General features: G+C 39.2%; 1 pseudogene; it reads left to right on the forward strand.

Annotated features, from left to right (window-relative positions):
* The first annotated feature begins 310 nt into the window (after positions 1–310).
* LOC100685702 lies at positions 311–4,051 on the forward strand (annotated as a pseudogene).
* The last annotated feature ends 6,978 nt before the right edge of the window (positions 4,052–11,029 follow it).

Here is an 11,029-nt window from a genome sequence, read left to right on the forward strand (position 1 = left end):
AATATAAATAATAGTGAAAGGGAATATAAGGGAAGGGAGAAGAAATGTGTGGGAAATATCAGAAAGGGAGACAGAACGTAAAGACTGCTAACTCTGGGAAACGAACTAGGGGTGGTAGAAGGGGAGGAGGGCGAGGGTGGGGGTGAGTGGGTGACGGGCACTGAGGGGGGCACTGGACGGGATGAGCACTGGGTGTTATTCTGTATGTTGGCAAATTGAACACCAATAAAAAATAAATTTATTATTAAAAAAAAAGAGAGAGAGAGATGAAGATCCCGAGTTCAGAGTTCAGCAGCAGCAGCCCGAGCCCATGACTCCCATATGCCCTGTAGTTTCTTTCACCTCCGTGCCCAGCCGCTGGGGGAAGATGCCAAGATGGCGGCCGGAACTACTTTGGATTCACCCACAGTGGGGCGGCGGCAGCAGCGGTAGGGCTGCGGCCCAGTATAGCCAGCATCCAGCTTCTGGTGTAGCCTACTCTCATCCAACTACAGTTGCTAGCTACGCTATCCATCAGGCTCCAGTAGCTGCTCACACAGTTACTGCGGCCCATGCACCAGCAGGCACCACAGTTGCAGTTGCCAGGCCTGCCCCAGTAGCTGTTGCAGCTGCTGCAATAGCTGCTGCTTATGGAGGCTACCCCACTGGACATACAGCAAGTGACTATGGCTCTATCCAGAGACAACAAGAAGCACCACCACCAGCACCCCCAGCTACTACACAGAACTACCAGGACTCATACTCATATGTAAGATCCACTGCTCCTGCTGTAGCATATGATAGTAAGCAGCTGCCTGCCCAGCCTCAGCCTTCTGTTGCTGAAACCTACTATCAGATTGCCCCCAAAGCAGGTTATAGCCAAGGTGCAACTCAGTATACACAAGCCCAGCAAACTCGACAAGTGACAGCCATAAAACCAGCCACACCAAGTCCAGCTACCACTACTTTCTCCATTTATCCCGTATCTTCCATCGTTCAGTCAGTAGCAGTTGCAGCTACTGTGGTGCCATCCACTATACCCAGAGTGCTACTTATAGTACCATGGCAGTTACTTATTCTGGTACATCTTATTCAGGTTATGAAGCAGCAGTATATTCAGCTGCATCCTTCTACTACCAACAGCAGCAGCAGCAACAGAAGCAGGCAGCAGCGGTGGCGGCAGCAGCAGCGGCAGCAGCAGCTGCTATTGCAGCAGCTGCCTGGACAGGGACCATCTTTACTAAAAAAGCACCATTCCAAAATAAACAACTGAAACCAAAACAGCCTCCCAAACCGGCCCAGATAGATTATCGTGATGTTTGTAAGATTAGCTGTGCTGAACCACAGACTTATAAAGAACATTTAGAAGGACAAAAACATTAAAAAAAAAAAAAAAAAAAAAAAAGAAGCCACATTGAAAGCTTCACAAAATACCAGCAGCAGCAACAATTCTATCGTGGGACTCGAAATCACCTATGTTGTGAGCTCTGCAATGTGTCTTGTACAGGAGCAGATGTATATGCTGCCCACATTCGTGGTGCTAAGCATCAGAAAGTGTTTTTATTATTATTATTATTGGTGTTCAATTTGCCAACATACAGAATAACACCCAGTGCTTATCCCATCAAGTGCCCCCCTCAGTGCCCGTCACCCAGTCACCCCCACTCCTCGCCCACCTCCCTTTCTACCACCCCTTGTTCGTTTCCCAGAGTTAGGAGTCTCTCATGTTCTGTCTCCCTTTCTGATATTTCCACCCATTTTTTTCTCCTTTCCCCTTTATTCCCTTTCACAATTTTTTTATATTCCCCAAATGAATGAGACCATATAATGTTTGTCCTTCTCCGATTGACTTATTTCACTTATTTCACTCAGCATACCCTCCAGTTCCATCCACGTCGAAGCAAATGGTGGGTATTTGTCATTTCTAATGGCTGAGGAATATTCCATTGCATACATATACCACATCTTCTTTATCTATTCATCTTTCAGTGGACACCGAGGCTCCTTCCACAGTTTGACTATTGTGGGCATTGCTGCTATAAACATCGGGATGCAGGTGTCCTGGCGTTTCACTGCATCTGTTATCTTTGGGATAAATTACACACAAAACTTGGTAAACCCATTCCTTCAACAGAACCAAATGTTGTTAGCCAAGCTACTTCTTCAACAGCTGTGTCTACTTCAAAACCTACTGCCTCTCCCTCAAGCATTGCAGCAAGCAACTGTACTGTAAATACTTCATCAATTGCAACTTCTTCAGTGAAAGGTCTTACAACTACAGGAAACTCATCTCTTAATAGCACATCCAACACTGAAGTATCACCAGAGCCTACAAATATGGCTGCCAAGAAAACATCTACACCCAAAATAAACTTTGTTGGTGGGAATAAGCTGCAATCAACAGGAAATAAAACAGAAGACTTAAAAGGAACAGAATGTGTTAAAAGCACTCCTGTCACCTCTGTACAGATTCCAGAAGTAGGCCAGACACCGTGTCAGAACCAGTCACACCTGCATCTCTTGCTGCTTTGCAGAGTGACATGCAGCCAATGGGCCATGATTATGTGGAGGAGGTACGAAATGATGAGGGAAAAGTAATTCGATTCCATTGTAATTATGCAAATACAGTTGTAATGATCTCAATGCTAAGGAGATGCACTTGAAAGGGCAAAGACACAGACTTCAATATTAAAAAAAAAAAAGTAAATCCAGATTTGCAAGTAGAAGTAAAGCCCAGTATTCGAGTCAGAAAGATTCAAGAAGAGAAAATGAGGAAGCAGATGCAGAAAGAAGAGTATTGGCGAAGACGAGAAGAATGCTGGAGAATGGAAATAAGGCGTTATGAAGAGGACATGTACTGGAGAAGAATGGAGGAAGAACAACACCATTGGGATAATCGCCACCGAATACCTAATGGAGGATATTCTCATGGTCCCCCAGGCCCATTAGGCCTTCTAGGAGTCCGACCAGGCATGCCTCCCCAGCCACAGGGGCCTGCACCTAACTTATGCCTGACTCCTCTGATGACCATTATGTAATGACAAAACATGCAACCATTTATCCAACTGACGAGGAATTGCAGGCAGTTCAGAAAATTGTTTCTATTACTGAACGTGCTTTGAAACTTGTTTCAGACAGTTTGAACTTGAGAAGAGCAAGAGCAAAGAGGGAGATGATAATAAAGAGGGAGGTAAAGACAAAGCTTTAAAAGGAGTTTTGTGAGTGGGAGTATTGGCAAAAGGATTACTTCTTCGAGCAGATAGAAATGTCAACCTTGTTTTGCTGTGCTCTGAGAAACCTTCAAAGACATTATTAAGCCGTATTGCAGAAAACCTACCCAAACAGCTTGCTGTTATAAGTCCTGAGAAGTATGACATAAAATGTGCTGTGTCTGAAGCTGCAATAATCTTGAATTCATGTGTGGAACCCAAAATGCAAGTCACTATCACCCTGACATCTCCAATTATTCAAGAAGAGAACATGAGGGAAGGAGATGTAACCTCAGATATGGTGAAACACCCACCGGTGTTAATCTTCTGTCTTGGACAGGCAAAAATGCCTTGACACTCTGGCTGCTCTACGCCACGCTAAGTGGTTCCAGGCTAGAGCTAATGGTCTGCAGTCCTGTGTGATTATTTACGTATTCTCCAGGACCTCTGTCAGACAGTTCCAACATGGTCTGATTTTCCAAGCTGGGCTATGGAGTTACTAGTAGAGAAAGCAATCAGTAGTGCTTCTAGTCCTCAGAGCCCTGGAGATGCACTGAGAAGAGTTTTTGAGTCCATTTCTTTAGGGATTATTCTTAAAGGTAGTCCTAGACTTCTGGATCCTTGTGAGAAGGATCCATTTGATATCTTGGCAACAATGATTGATCAACAGCGTGAAGACATCACATCCAGTGCACAGTTTGCATTGAGACTCCTTGCATTCCACCAGATACATAAAGTTCTAGGCATGGATCCATTACCCAAATGAGCCAACGTTTTAACATCCACAGGGAACCAAGAAAGGATAGCGATGGAATTGATGGATTTGAAGCTGAGGGAAAAAAGACCATTATGATAACTTTTAAAAAGTTCCTGTAAATCTGCAGTGTTAAAAACAACAGGTGCCCATTTATTGGTTGTTTTTCATTCATAATAATGTCTACTTTGAAAAATTTATCAAGAATTTAAAGAATTTCATGGAAGAACCAAGCTTTTCTGTGACATTAATATCTTAATGTACAGTGTTAGGTATTATATGAATGGAATGACACCCAAAAAAATTGTGGTCCAACTAGGGGAAAAACAATACTTCACATGTTTTCCCCATTATTTTGGTTTTATTTACTGGTTGCCCTCTCTCCCCCTATTTTTGTGTCTTTTATTAGCTGGTCTTATTAAATCTTTACTGTATTTAATGCAGTATTTGTGCTTCGGTTGCTATGTGTATTTTGATATTTTTATTTAGGAGTCTTGTTTGCTCTTTGACACTAGTTGTTATTTTGGGGGGGGTTGTTTTTATTTTAAAGATTTTATTTATTTATTTATTTATGAGAGACGCAGAGAGAGAGAGGCAGAGACAGAGGCAGAAGGAGAAGCAGGCTCCATGCAGGGAGCACAATGTGGGACTTGATCCCTGGTCTCTGGATCAGGCCCTGGGCTGAAGGCAGCACTAAACCTCTGAGCCACCAGGGCTGCCCTCTAGTTGTTACTTTGTGTTATAGATGATATCCTTTACCCCTTCTTAATATTTTACAGCAGTACCTTTTTTGTAATGTGAAACTGAAGAATTTTTTCCTTTTGTTTTGTTATTCTGTATGTGATGGATTACAACACAAAAAGTTATCCTGCCATTTAAGTGCTCAGAATTGAATGTTTCTGCAGATCTTGTGGCATTTGTCTCTAGTGTGATATATAAAGGTGTAATTAAGACAGATCCCTGTTAATCGAGTTTGCTGTTAGTTGTGCATTAGCAGTATAAAAGCTAATATATACAATATGGTCTTGCAACAGTTTTAAAGCCTCTGCATAATTGAATAAAAATGCATGACGTTTTTGTTTTTATTTTTATTTTTTTCATTTTTGTTTTTAATAGACTTTTAAAATTATAATTTTAGGTTTGACACGTAGATCTTTGTACAATTGACTTTTTGACATAGCAAGGCCAAAAATAACTTTCTGAATATTTTTTCTTCTGTATAAGTGGAAAGGGCATTTTTCATATATAAGTGGGCTAGCCAATATTTTCAAAAAACTTTATCATTGTGCAACTAACAACAGTAACCAGCCCTTAATTATGACAGTTCCTTATTGTTGTGTGTGAGATTACTGTAGCAAACTCTTACAGTATAACATAGTTGAATGATCCTCCCCTCTTCCCTCACACCCCATCACCCAGATAATTTACAATTCTCTTAACAGCGAGGTTGATAAAGTATTACTGATAAAAAATTAAGGTTATCTAAGGAAGTAAAACCCAGAAAATTATTTGGTGTGGCCATCTCACATGCTTATGTGTCCTACGAAAAGCTAAATATTCTAGCAGTGGTGTAATGAAAAGTTACATCTTACTTTTGATATATGTATGCTCTGGTACACAGATGTCATTTTGTTGTCACAGCACTACAGTAAAATACACAAATAAAAACTTAAATTAAAAAAAAAAAGAAAGAAATGAAGCTCCTGGCCCCTACAATGGTAAACTACCCCAAGGCTGCTAAAGAACCTGTTTATGCACTCACCACTCTTGTGTTGAGTTATCCCTTTGTGTAGGGGTCCTGGGGTTATCTCTTACATTTTGCAAATTTAGCTACACATTTAAAGCATGTTTGTTATATTTTATCCAACATATTAGGTGTGACTTAGCAAGGTTGTTTTCTGGTTAGCAGGTCCCTCTTACTACCTGAAGTGGGAAAGCCACTACTTTCTTTTCTAAACTTTCCTTTTCATTGGTATCACCACATTCTATTGCATCTCTCCCTTTTTGCTCGTCATCCCACTTCTTGTTCTTTAAATATAAAAATCATGATAAAGTTTGCCTGATCCTTCTCACTCTAATGTATACTTCCTGGGTGATCGTTTTCATAGACATAATTGACCATAACATACAGATGACTCACAAGTCAGGAACCCAGAATTCTCTGACCTAAATCTTCCTGATTTTCAGATCTGTATATCCAACTACCTCCTATTTATTTTCACCTGAATGGGCCACTGGGACTTTAAATCCATTGCTTCTGAAACTTAACTCATTCCTTCCCCTAAATCTTCTTTCTGTTTTGTATCTCTAAGAAACAGACAATGTCATCTACCCAAGTCAGAAAACTTAGTCACTATACACTCCTTCTTTTCCCTCAAATCTCAGCCTCCTATATCCTGCCAGAATCATTAGCTATCACATCCACCCAGGTCCATCTCTCTTCTCCTCCACTCAGTCTTCCACTTTTTTCTCTCTTTTTTTTTTTCACATTTTAGGCCTTGTCATCTCTTTGAGCAATCACCACAGCCACTTAACTGTGCACTTGTGCCTTCCAACCAGGGTTGCCAAATCTAGCAAATAAGAATACGGAATGGCCAATTAAATTTGAATTTCATATAAACAATCAATATTATCTTAGTGTACATATTTCCCAAATATTAATAGGAACCTATCATTTATCTGGCAATCCTACAAACACATCTTTAATATTGCTGTCAAAGTGAGCAAAAAAATTGTACCATAGTATTTTCCAGCTTAATGTTGTCAAAGTTTCCTTTTTGTCCACAAGACTGTCTTTGGAAAGGTCTTGACCTGGCACACAAAGCCTGCCATGACCTGGCCACTTCATATCTTTCCAATTTTCCTCACAGATCTCTCCCCTCATTTACTGTGTTCCAGCCACATTAGCCTTGGTCCTATTTTCTATCTTAGAACTTGCAGGCCCATCTACCTGAATCACTGTCTCCCAGATATTTATACAGCTCTCAGACTCTCATTTTTCAGAACTTAGCTAACTGTTACTTCCTCGTGAAATCTTCTCCGGGCATTCTATCTATAGTAGCTACTAGTTACTCTTCATCTCATTCTTGCTTCTTTTCTTGATGACAGTTTCTTTTTTTTTTTTTTACATTTTTTTTTTAAATTTATTTATTTACGATAGTCACACTCAGAGAGAGAGAGAGAGGCAGAGACACAGGCAGAGAGAGAAGCAGGCTCCATGCACCGGGAGCCTGACGTGGGATTCGATCCCGGGTCTCCAGGATCGCGCCCTGGGCCAAAGGCAGGCGCCAAACCGCTGCGCCACCCAGGGATCCCTTGATGACAGTTTCATAATCTGAGAGTATCTTGTTTATTTGCTCAATAGTTTATTATCTATCTTTTCATTAGAACATAAATTCTATGAGATCAAAGACTTAACTTGTTCACCACTGCACTCCCAAGCCTTAAAACAGTTCCTAACACAGAGTTGGCACCCAATGAATATTTATAGAACAAATAAACAAATGAGCAAATAGGTGAATGAGTGAATGAATGAATAAGCAAATGAACAAATGAATGAATAGTTAAGTCCTCTAGCCATCAGTTCCTTTTGAGTCCTTGCTTACCCTATGCTGCATGCCCTATCTTAGTTTGGGCTGCCATAACAAAATATCCTAGGATGAGTGCTTTAAACAATAGAGATTAATATTCCCACAGTTCTGGATCACGATCAAGGTGTGAGCATGGTCAGTGTCTGATGAGGACTCTCTTCCTGGCTTATAGGTGATCGCCTTCTCACTGAATCCTCATATAGTAGAGAGAGAGAGAGAGAGAGGGAGAGAATGAGCAAGCTCTCTAGTATCTCTTCTTACAAAGACACAAATCCCATCATAAAGTCTCCACCTTCATGATCTCATCTAAATCTAATATCTATCTTCCAAAGTCTCCATTTCCAAATACCATCACATAGGGGTGAGGACTACAATATCTGAATTTGGGGGAGACACAATTCAATCCATAGCATGCTCCAAGTGTAGTGCCCTCTTCCCGTTCTGTGTGCTCAAGAATCACTATCTCTATACAGAGACTCCAGGGAAAATAAATCACTTCTTCCTTTGAACCTCACCAACACCCTATATACTTGTTGTAGTTTATTATAACTAGTTGTTTGTTTGTTTGTTTGTTTTATATAGGACTATCTCCCTCTCTGAGATTTTAAGTTCCCTGGGAGCTGTACCAACACCTCACTGTGCCATGTCTGCCATAATGTCTGGTACTATATTCCTAAGGTTTAATACAGTTCAACAAATATTCATTAACTGCATAGATAATTGGATGAATGAATAGAAGGTACCTAAGAAGGCAGTATAAAATAATCAGGATTTGAATAGCCAATATTCGTTTTATAAAGCTCATAAAAGCTACTCGTAGAAAATATATTCTTAGACTTTTTCAAAGTCTATTTATGGTTAGTTTTCATGGTATTCATTAATTTAGATACAGGATTTTCAAGCTAACCTATAACAGTTTGCTAGGGTGGCCATAACAAAGTACCACACACTGGATAGCTTAAACAACAGAAATGTATTTTCACTGTTTTGGAGACTAGAAATCTTAGATAAGGTTTTAGCGGGGTTGGCTACTTCAGGGGGCTGTGAGGGAGGGATCTGTTTCAGACTCTCTCCTTGGCTTATAGATGGCTGTTTTCTCCCTGTGTCTTCACATCCTCTTTCTTTAGGTTTCTGTGTCCAAAGTTTCTCTTCTTGTAAGAACTCTAGCCATTCGGATTAAGCCCACCCTAACGACCTCATCTTAACTTGATACACTTGTGAAGACTCTATTTCCAAGTAGAGTCACATTCTGAAGTATTGGGTTAGAACTTCAACATATAAATTTTGGGGAGAACACAATTCAGTCCATAACATAATCTCTGTAATGCAAATGAGAAAAATGGCTGTCAGGGCTGGTCTAAGCTGTGACATAACTACAGAGAAAGAAGTGACAACCAATCTCCTGAAACCAAAGGGCAGACAGAGCATAGTGGGCCCGGGCTGGGTAAGGAGTGGCAGCGAAGAACACATTGAAAAACAAGCACAACATACATAAAAAAAAAAAAAAAAAGGTCTGGCGGCACCTCGGTGGCTCAGTGGTTGAGCATCTGCCTTTGGCCCAGGGCATGATCCCAGAGTCCCAGGATGAAGTCCCACATCGGGCTCCCTGCATGGAGCCTGCTTCTCCCTCTGCCTGTGTGTGTCTCTCTCTCTGTGTCTCTCATGGATAAATAAATAAAATCCTAAAAAAAAAAACAAAAAAAATTCTGGCCAAAGGGCAGAGTGCATTGCTGTTCAAGATAATAAACAGAGTCTGTAGGACAACATTTGGTTATGTATAGAATACTTCGTTTAAAAGGGCAAAGGGCTGTAATACATTTTATAAAGTGGTCTTTTCAAGTACAATTGCATTGTTCTAAATATTGTGTCTTAAATATAAACCTCCAAGGCACACGAAAAGTTTCATTACTCAGCCGGCCACTGCTCCCAGTGGTTTCTAGTAACTCCCATCTTCAAGTGAATTACCATAGATTATAGAGTAAAAGTGAAAAAACAAAATATCAAGTAGTTCCCAAAAATGGGTTAAAATACCAGGAATATGCATTCAGGCAAGAAACACCATGTGCAAAATAAGACATATTCTATTGTTTAATTCTTATATTTGCTCTTAATTTCTCCTTTGCCACCCACGTTCTGGAGCATTCTGGAAGAATGAATCACCATGTGTTAAGGAAACTCAGGAGTATTGGTTTCTTGGAAGTCTGGGAGGTGACTCATATTTCATAGATTTTGTCTTAAACAATTTCATTTGGAAAAAAGGATTCACATTTCCCAAATATACAGTATGTCTGTTAAAAAATTTAAACATAAAATAAATACATATAAAATAATACATAGCTTTTTAAAGCTTGAAAATGTTATATATTTTTGTAACATAAGGTATTTTCATTTCATTATGTTGTCTTCTACACTCATATTTTTAACTATAACTATAATCAATAATTGCATTAATCAGAGTAATGCTAATTGTTTTGGCAAATACATGACCAAAATTGTATTTTTGTTCAAACACAACAACCTTGAATATTTTATTTGGGACAATTCAACTCTGTCTTTGAGGATCCTAGCACTTCAATATTTGAAAATAAACCAAATATGAGGATACTTCCTATTATATTTCAATCAACATAGAGAGAACTCTATACATTGGATATTCCTGAATTCTTTCTTCTGTACATTAGAAGTTTGGTTTTGATCTGGATTTCTTTATATTCCTGAAATCTCCTGAAGGAATATTCCAATTTAGGCCACTGTCTGGGCTGAAGTAACAGTGGAGCTTACCAATTTAAGGCACCATACACCATAAATAAGTACAGTGGCTTTGTAGAACCCCCAAAGGAGTTAATTTCTACTTCTTTAAACAGCCAAGTATATACACATAAATGAGATAGCATTTATCTCCTGGTATAAAAAGAAGTTTAATGAAATACTGTATGTAGAGTATTTAGCATAGTACTATATTATCTGTAGGATACAGAGAATAATGAATATACAGAATACGACCTTCTATAAGCAGCACTTAAAAGAATATGCATTCAGATATTAGCAGTGATTTGCTCTGTTTGATAATATTTTGAGTGTTATTCCATTTTCCTATCTGTATTTCTCTGTATATAGAGAGCATTTAGAGTTTCATAACAAGATTAATAACTGATTTTTAGTTTTTAAGATAATACTTTAAATTCAGTGACAAGTGTTTGTTTTTTCATCTTTTTACATCAGAAATTTCCCTGTTGATTAATTAGTCCAAACTACCCATTTGCAAAAGAGTTTCATGTATTTACAATTTTGTTAGTGACATACAGATACAATTATAACACATATATGAAAGGAAATGTTTTCTTGCCTATGAAAGCAGTCATCTTTTTTTGCTTCTACAGGCTAAATTTGGAGCAAAAGTATTAACAGCAGATAACCTGATAATCATAACAGTATTTCCGATTAAGATGAGATGAATCACTGCCTGAAAATCTAAGTTACAGGATGTGCCTAAAATT

The sequence above is a fragment of the Canis lupus genome, chromosome 1 (genome assembly GCF_011100685.1).
Source record: "Canis lupus familiaris isolate Mischka breed German Shepherd chromosome 1, alternate assembly UU_Cfam_GSD_1.0, whole genome shotgun sequence".
Lineage (NCBI taxonomy): Eukaryota > Metazoa > Chordata > Mammalia > Carnivora > Canidae > Canis > Canis lupus.